This window comes from Coloeus monedula, assembly GCF_965178545.1.
Source record: "Coloeus monedula genome assembly, chromosome: 1".
NCBI lineage: Eukaryota > Metazoa > Chordata > Aves > Passeriformes > Corvidae > Coloeus > Coloeus monedula.
The window spans coordinates 10,564,288-10,573,728 of record NC_138781.1 but is presented as its reverse complement, the minus strand read 5'-3'; positions in this window follow the sequence as shown (position 1 = coordinate 10,573,728).

The following is a 9,441-nucleotide window of genomic DNA, read 5'->3' as shown; positions in this document are numbered from 1 at the left end:
AGCTATTAAACATACAGACATTGTAAACATCTCAGGAAGGTCCTGCTGTTGAGGCTGGGACAGTACCATTGAGAGACATCACTGCCTGCTTGTCCTGTTCCTACACTCTTCTCTAAGGGCATCTGTTTTCTGTTGTCAGTAACAAATAGTGGGGTAATTGGAGGGGTCTTGGCCTAATAAAAACATTCTATAATGTTTCTACATTAATCTTAATGATCAAGACCAAAGCAGATATCCCCTTGGGCTTACTCTGACTTGTTTTGTGGTTCTCATAATATTTTATTAGACCTTGCTCGACCTTGAGGCTGTAGCTTTGAGGTTTTTCCAAGTGGAGCTACTGGTCTGTGCTGGAAGCAGAAAATAACCTCCACCAGAAGCTGAAGAGCACAGTTTATGTGCAGGGCTCATGCAGATCTGCCATAAGTACCTCAGGAATGAAGGCTATAAAACAATTAGACCCCAAAAAGGTGATAGAAATCTCAAAGAAGAAACTAGATGAATTATTCCTGCACTTAATCACAGTCTCTGCTATTCTCAGAGGAAATACTGTGATGAACAAGCAGAGAAAGTGATCAAAGTCCTTGTGTAATGAGCCCTGTGTTAATTGCCCCACTGTCCAATGAAACACAAAAGGTACTAATGAAGCATGCAGTCTCATCATCCCTGACTGACTTTTGTTAAGCCTCTGCCTAAAGTTACGTGCCCAGGAGAAACTGTGGGGCACACAGAAGTCCAGCAAAGGGACTCTCTCACCTGGGAGTACCATGTCCTTCACTGGGGCCTGACTCAAACTGGCCATCTCAGCCAAGCAGAACTGTCGGCACCCTGTGGGCCAATAGGAGAAGGAAGTATGGAACAATCCTCAATTCTTTCCACATTAACAGGTGGCACATAATGCCCCAATCCCTCCCCAGCCATCACTCCCTTATATGCCACTGATGTTCAAGATTTCCCAGCAGCAGGAGAAAGTTGGAATTTTTTTCTCTGTAGTTGTTCTCTGTGGGACAAGTCGTTATCACTGGAATGTTGGAGGGGTTTTGCTGGTGTCACACCACGTATCCACCCTGCTGAATAAAAGAGCTGTGACACAGACACCCCTGTGGTTCTCACCAGGGTTACCATGACCAAAGACCAAGGCAGGTGAGGAGCACATGCTTTCAGAGCAGAGGTTTGACAACAGAGTGGTCCTGGTGATGCAGAGCAGCTGCTATTTATTCACCATGCAGCAGTGTGGGAAGGGGGCTGTAGCGATCTGTTTGCCCACTGCTTTTCTCATCCCATATTTCCCCCCCCCCCCCCCACTGCTTTCCCCTGCCCCTAGCCCTGGCCACTCCCTTGGGCTCTCCCTAGTGGTTCCTGAACCCCAACTCCGCCCATGTACCACCCCTGAGCCCCTCAGAAAACTCCCCTGTGCCCGGATCAGGAGGTCTCTCTGCCTCTGGGGATTGCTGGGACAAGATGTAACTATTAAAAGATCCTCTTAAACCCTCATGGGAGACCCTTCTCTCCTCCTTTGCTGTCACTGGTTATAGCGCTGATGGCTGCCAGAGCAAAACCGCGGGGTCGTCCAAAATGGACTACGGGAGGGCAATAATGGTCGCACTGCCCTAAGCAGCTCCACTGAGCTCTCAGGAAAGCTGCAGCTTGCTAAACTAAACCTAGCATTACATCAGGGGGGCATCTGGAGTTTCTCTGGACCTGCATGGAGATTACTTTGATTATCTGAACTGAAGCTTGCTCTGGGATTTCCTTAATAAGCCAGTTGTTATTTTGACACAACACCTCTGACTCTCCAGCCAAATGCCCTAAAACACACCACAAAACCTTTGTACTTTTCCCTTATCATGGATTCAAGCTGCAGTGAGAATTTGCAGTGGGGAGGAGGACATGGAAGGCAGATGTGTCCATCTGGTGTATACACCGGGTCATGGGATGGACATACCAAATTCATCCCCACTGGAATCAGGTCTGGAGGAGTTGCCTTGAAAGACTCAGCCATCTGCTGTCAGCTGGAAACAGGCAGAAACATAAGTTATTCTTCCCCCTTCCTGTAAAACGCCCTAAGATCCCCAGATGAAAACGTACTTCAAGTGCAACGTATTTTTGCTTATGAAGTATTTAAGGCACATCAGTCTGACTCACAGAACTCATTTCAAACAAATGAACAACCTTTGAAAACATTTTATGGACATTATTTCCTCTCCAGCTGAACTTCATCTCTTGAATTTAGTCTTATGTTATGGTCTGATTATTCTCAGAAAGAATTAAATTGGAGGATGGAAGAAATGAAGGTATTCCCTGGAAATCCTTTCATTTTATTAAAGCCTCTGTTATTGCTTGTGTTGTGTTTGTCCAAACCACTTGTCAAGATTTCATTACACCAATTTAAAACAGCAGCACTATGTCTAAATGTGGTTATGACTGAAAATGAAGGTACACTGCAATATTCCCAAGGAGAGTAGAGCACGCTGCTTTTCTGGGCTGAGCTTGGAGAAAATAGGTTATAGATAACACACACATTCATCCATCAAATATCACCCTACAAAACAGTGCTAATGTGCTAAAAGAGATTTTACAGCCCCAAAACTTTAGTGATTCAGACAGAAGTTACCCTTTTTAAGCCAGGAGTGACCAACACTAATCAGTACAAAATTGACCAAATGCTGTTGACCACTAAGGACCAAGAATGAGCTTGGCCCTCCACGAGATCAATTAGCAGCAGCAACTTCTCCAAAAGAGCCTGTGAAGAAAGACACGGTACAAAATCAGTTCCAAAATGTGCTGGGCCAACAAGTCAGTCATTGACACTGGGGCACAGACCACCTGTGAAATTGGGGTTTGGGCTGCAGGGGACTGAGAAAGAAGGGAACAGCCCAGTTCTCTCAAGGCAGGAGTGGAGCAAGCACAAAACCAGAAACATGTAGGGACAGACAACCGGCTGTCTGTCCAGAGAAAGCTTTCAGGAGCAGTGGTCTGCACCTTTCCCCCATGTGACCACTTGCTTGAGATCCACAACAGGGAAGCTCAGACAGAGTCTGTCACCTTAGGGTGGTGGCCATGGGCTGGGCAGAGCTGGGGTGGCCCTGCACCAGATCCTGAATAACACACATGGAAAAGCCACGGTCTACTTCCGTGCTCTAAGGGTGTCTCCTGCCATTGTTCTCTATATGAGATGCTGCACCAGAAGTTCTGAAACTCAAAAATCGAGGAAAGAACATTTTTGAGAAATTATTTGAAAAAATAATTCATTTATATTTATTAATTTAGCTATAGTAGGTGTCCAGTTTGAAATAGATTGCTGCACATTTTTTTCAAAATATAGTCAATATACTCATGCTTGATCTCTGCAGACCAAAGTCTGTATTTCTTTAACAATTACATACTTCAAGACAGACACTTAAATTTGACACACAAGTACACAAAGTTATACTACTGCTTGGGTTGATGCATATTTCAGTGCTATTATTATTAATTTCTAACAAATATGTGTTCTTGGTATCAATCAAAAGCAAAATTCATGACTGCAATTCTACTGTGCCCATGCAGTTTGTCAAGTTTAATTCCCATTCCTCATAACTACTGAACTTGTTATCATTCTTTCTCTGTAGGAACATATCATTTGTATTAACCATTTACTAGAACTGTATATTTATTCCAGCTATTTGAAATTTACTGAAATGTCAGCTCAAAAGTAACTATTGTAAAATTCTGAACAGTACACAATATCCAGAGCACAGTCAAGTGCTCCATTCCCATGTAGTGACAGACACAAATACTTCTACATTTTGTTACAGCTTTTGTTACTGAAGTTACCTGGAGCCTGGTGTTGATTTCAATAGGAAGCATTCAAATCCCACATAACCTTAATTCAGCGCTGTCCTCCTACAACAGTAGTTTTGCCCCAAATTGAGAAAGTCAACTTAACATTTAATTAAATTGGTGATTGAATGCTGGTCAATGAATTCAAATGGTTTATGGCAGCAAAATCATGGAGTATAGATAAAACTAAGAAATAAAACTTGGGAGCAACAAGGGCCAGCTACATCACAAGGAAAGGTGACCCCTGAGCCAGTGCTGAAGATGAGGATGGCAGGCAGCTATCCCATGGTAAGGCCATGGTCACAGCAATTGCTGGGCCAGTCCAAGGTACCAAGACATGTTCATGGTCAAATCAAGAAGCCAAGTCTTTGGATTGTGTCAGATAAGGATGAAGGGTGAGAGTCTCAGCTCAGTCAGCTCCTGACCCCATCATTTGTGAATCAGCTTCTCACAGCTCTTTCTCAAACCTGGCAATTTTCTAAAGTTCCCTCAGCACCATACAGCACCATATGCATCCATCTGGGCAGCAAGAGCCTGCGGGTGCAGGACCAGGCTGCCCCACTCTTACACAGCCACCAGGTGGCCTGCAGTGGCCACTGTGTTTGCAAACACAGCTGAGGGTGCAGAAGAGGTACAGACACTTTTTTTATAATAGACCAATGACCAGAAATGAGCATTTAGAGATGGGCAGCCAAGGGAGGACATATACCACGTGCCTCTGGGTGCTGACAGTGCTGTCTGGTTCCCACCTCCCTACACCCAGCAGCAAAGTTGGACTGCTTCGAACAGCATCACCCTTGTAAAACAAAAGGTCAAATTATTGCTCACCCTCAGCACAAAGTCTTACCCATCCCCTCTTCTCTGCCTGAAACCTGAAAGGGGAATGGCTGGGTCCTGCTCAGCTCAGCCCTTTCTAGCACAAGCTGTGTCTCCATTTAAACCCTCGCCCACTTGGTGCCCAGGACAGGCAGGATTGGAGGCTACATTCTAGAGCAGCCCTTCACAGATGCCCCTTGGGAGCCAGCCATTGAACTTTAAAGTGTTTATCACAACTCCATATCACAAAGAAGAAAATAAGTATATGAAGGATGGGGGGGGGGGGGGGGGGGAAGGAAACAGTTGTAGGTAGATACTTTGCTTCTTTAACCTTTCTCTTATGCTAGAAAAACCATGATAGCCTCCTACACTTCAGAATTGCCACTTTTCTGAATTTTTTGCTATAATGGGAAGAGACATAAGAATACAGCAGGCTTTTTATTTAAACTTTGTTCCTTTGCAAATGTCTCATAAAGCCCTCCCTTCCTCACTCACTGGGAGCAACATACCAACTTAAAACTGCATACGTATCCCTGGAGCATATGTGGGAATTTATCCCCTGTGGCATTTGCCATCCACAAGCCACACATTTGGTGTGAGCTGGGTATAGGCACCTATTGCTATCACACCTCCTTTTTGGAGGGAGAGAGCCGAGATGAATTATCTGTTAGCACAGTTCAGGCACAGCCCCTCGCCGGCATGTGCTGTCATTCCAAGCAAGATCGCAGTGCCGGAGCAGAGGCATCCCGACAGTAGGGACGGCCTGGGGCGGGCAGTGAACGCCTGGCAGAAAGGTGCAGGCTGTTCCCGGATTGCTCCATCGATTGCAGTGATGGTGTAAAGCAGGGATCGAAGCGAGCTGCGGGCACGGCAGCACTGAAGGTGGAGGGGACTGCTGGGTGTGCTCAGCTGCTGCTCCTCTCGCTGCTGGCTGAATGTTTAGGAGTTTATCCTGTTTAGGGAATTACGGAGCAAGAACTTGGCAGAGCAGACAGCATGAGACAAAATTGGTCCATAAGTTTACAGGGCAAGGTTTAATGAACTCTTGGAGTCCGCGGAGGGTACCAGTGCCTTAGGTGTTAAACATGTTTATTTATTGCTCCACCGGTTCTCTGTTAGAGTTTATACATGTTTTGGCCAAACAAAGCAAGCTTTTTGAGGATTTTTTTGTGCTTCTTGTAATTCAGCAGAAGGCTTGTATCGGGAGGTTGATCCGATACCAAAGGCAGTATTGGAAATATTACTGTATCTGAAGAAATCTTCTCATAAAGTGCATGATGGCTTTCACCTATGCATTGCTTCTACAGACAGTTTGGGCTATCCAAATGTATCTGTCAGGTTACTTTCTTGCTGAAAGAAAAAATAACAAATTTTTTGACTGGATTGAAAAAGATGTTTTAGTTGACTTCAAACTTGTTTTATTTGGGAATATTTTTGCTGCTTAGGTAAAATAATCAAAAGCTGTTTAATTACTTTGAAAAAAAGCCTGTTACTTCAAAGCAATGCAGCTTTCCAGGGCTAGAAATTACTTGATGTATTTGCAGACTATGTTGGTCAACCTTAACCACAACAGGTAGTTTCAGGTGGCAAAGTATTTCTCAAAGAAATATTAACTAAAAACTCAGTAAAGACAAAGACTTCACACTGTTCTTCAAGGAAACCCTAAATGAACAATGACAAACACCTTGGAGCTGCTTTCACCCATGGGTGTGTGCCAGTAACCTCCCACCTGACAATTAAAAAAATTCCTGGAAAACCTAAGTCAGGTACTGCTGTGTATTTTGTATCATCACCATGCTTAGGCAGAGCCTACATACAGACTGCTTTACCTCTTTAGTTCCTGCAGTAAAGTGCTCAGTTCAAGCCCGTGGCAGCCAAAAAGAGCCAGCAGAGGTGTTGGAGCTACCACCCCTCAAAAGGAGCTTTGTGGTTGTACCAGCTGCCTCCAGCTGAATTCCAGGGGTCCCTCTGAGCACACCTGGCTTTCCTGGTGGAGTGATCTCACTCTCATGAGGGAATTTGAATTTTTTACATTATTTGTTCTCCCTGGAAAGAGGATTGCCCTTAGGAAAGCCCTCAGTAAACCCCATCCCACCAGAGAGGGGGAGCTGGCATGGGGCCAGGGCCGCCCCTGGCCATCCACTGCTGTGTTCAGGCCTCTGCATTCTGGCATCTCAGGGTAGCTGCAGGCACTACCTGTGCTCTCTGGCAGGGATTGCTGATCATTTTGCTGGGCAGGACTGGCACTGCCACTGTGACCCAACAACGATGAGCAGGAACTGAGCAGGGATCTCCAAGTCTGAGCCTTCCCTTGGTTTGCAGCATGGCCCTGAGCAGTGCAGTGTCTGCTCCCAACTGGTGTCAGCTTGGGGCAAATAAAGATCAACCTCTCTGTATCCACCTGCCAAATAAAACCATATTTCAGGGACTCCAAAAGGAGAGTTGTGTTCCTAATCTATGAGCAACAAAAGTGTAGGAGATTTTGATTAAACAATTTATCTGATTTGCAAAAAACACATTGTTATCTTTAAAAACTTGAGAGAATAAGCTTACAGTTTTCTTCTTTAAGTGCTACAGGCTTTTCATTCGCTCTCCACCCTCATCAACTCCCTTGCACCTGGGTTCATCTGGGCCATGGAGGCATTTTAGCATCTCATCCAACACCTTGTCTCACCAGAAAACACCAGCCTAGAGTCCCTGGACTGAGAGAGCAGGGGACAGCCTGGACTCGGTGACTTTCCATGGGGTTCTTAAGGCTGAGTACCAATGGATATCATCAGTATTTCCTTTGGAGGTGTTGTATATTGGTGCTGGATATCTGCTTTCATCTGCTGTTGAACAAATGTCTGAGGATGTTCTATCCCCCAGGAAGATTCACATTTGGGTGATTTCCATATGCACAATCCCACCCAGACGAGCACACTAAGCTGGAAAACATTGCCCACCACAAAGCAGTATAAATCTAGTCCTGAAATGCAACAGAAGCAAGCTAATTGAAATGATAGCAAAATAAGAGAGATGTAATTATTAAAAATCAAAAACATTTTTGGGCCTTTAAAAAAGCAAAACTGTGCTTGCATTATTGCCTCTAAATGCGGTGGGGGAAAGGTTAATGGAAGGGGACCAGGTGAGCCGGGGGAAGGGAGGCTCTTTTCTTTCCATCAGCACATCTGAAATCATGTTACATTCATAGATTTTTTAAGATATTTTGCTGATTGCTTCTGCAAAGCAAAATACCACCACTGCCCCGAAAGATCAATTATATTCCTTTACAATGTCCTACAGGCACATGAATTATGAACCAACAGAGTTTTGCTTAACTCCTTAGACAAGACGAGCAGACCTAATTTTATTTTTTTCCTGTCTGCATATCTTGGCGTGCCCTCTGCTGGCAATTATTCCTAACAACACATCCACGCGTGTCCAAACCTTTCTCCCTGGGCAATACTTGGGGACAGCAGCTCTGCTCACTCAGGGAGAGCTTTTGGCAAACAGACACGATACGAAATTTCTGACAAAAAAAGAAGAAAATTAAGGCAGGTGCATTAGCAATAGAGCAGAACCTGTGTAGTGCTGCAAGATGAGAGCACATATCATGTGAACCTTGAAATTGTTCTCCCCACTCCTAAGACAAAGGCTCCAGGAAGGGTGGATGGGGTGGCTGGAGATGGTAGTCCCGAACGTGCTCATCCCAAAAGTGCCCACCCAATGGTTTGTCAGCAAGTCTTTGACACGGGTAGGAGAAATTGTTTGGCAGCCACTGATAGAGACCATGTTCTGGCACAAATCCAGCACGTACCTGGTGTCCTTAAACAACCAAAACATTTCTTTCATTCTTGACACAAGTTTTTACAAAGCTTGGTGCTGATTTATACTTTGAAAATCAGTTAAATGGGAAAGAAACAGAACATAAATAACAAAAATTAGGAATTCATTCTGGCATATTATTTGTTGAACTACAGAACTCTAGCAGCAGTGTCAGAGATTTCCTCCTTTAATGTCTTTTAAGTGTATGGTGACTCCTGAATTTTTACATTGAAAGGACCTGGGACCACACAAGCAGGACACTCAATCTTCTCCCTGCTGAGCTGTCCCTAAGGAAGAAGAAAAGACATTTTCTTCCCAAATAAGAAAAAGGATCTGTCTCTGCTTCAGATGCCCCATGTAAAGCTGTTGTTGTTAGTAGAGGAACACGAGTATAAAATCAGTCCCAGAGAAGAGGTGGACTCCCTTCCAGGGAAAAATGGTGCAGCCCTGGAGCACTCTTGGCACAGAGCACATTTGCCATGGAAATCCCTTGGACAAGAGTTATTCCCAACACATCTGCAAGGGACAATCACTCAGCAACCACATAACTCTGACCCAGTACCTGCAGCTCTCTGATAGCCAGAGCTCACCTAGAAGTCTGGCAATTCTCAGATAACTTGTGGACCTAAAAAACAATAGACAAGCCCCTTCCCCCTCTCCCTTCCTCCCTCTCTTTCTTCCTTCCAGCACTTGGGTGGTAAAGCTCTCCTTCATCTTCTAACTGTGACTCCAGAGGTCCTCAGAGGAGGATCCCAACCAGGTCTTCCTGTCCCATGTCCCCAGATCTGGGCTGACCCACATTTGCACTGACTGCTGGAGGGCACCTCCAGGAGAGATCCCGCCCCTCACTGCACCATGGAAAGCACAGATAACCACAGCCCTGCTCCCACAGAGGCGAAGTACCTGCACAGGAAGCTGCTGCTCACCAGCCATCACCCAAATACGCAATAAGGTTCTTCCTGTGCAAAAACTCAGGACGTAAAAAAATGAGGATAAAGG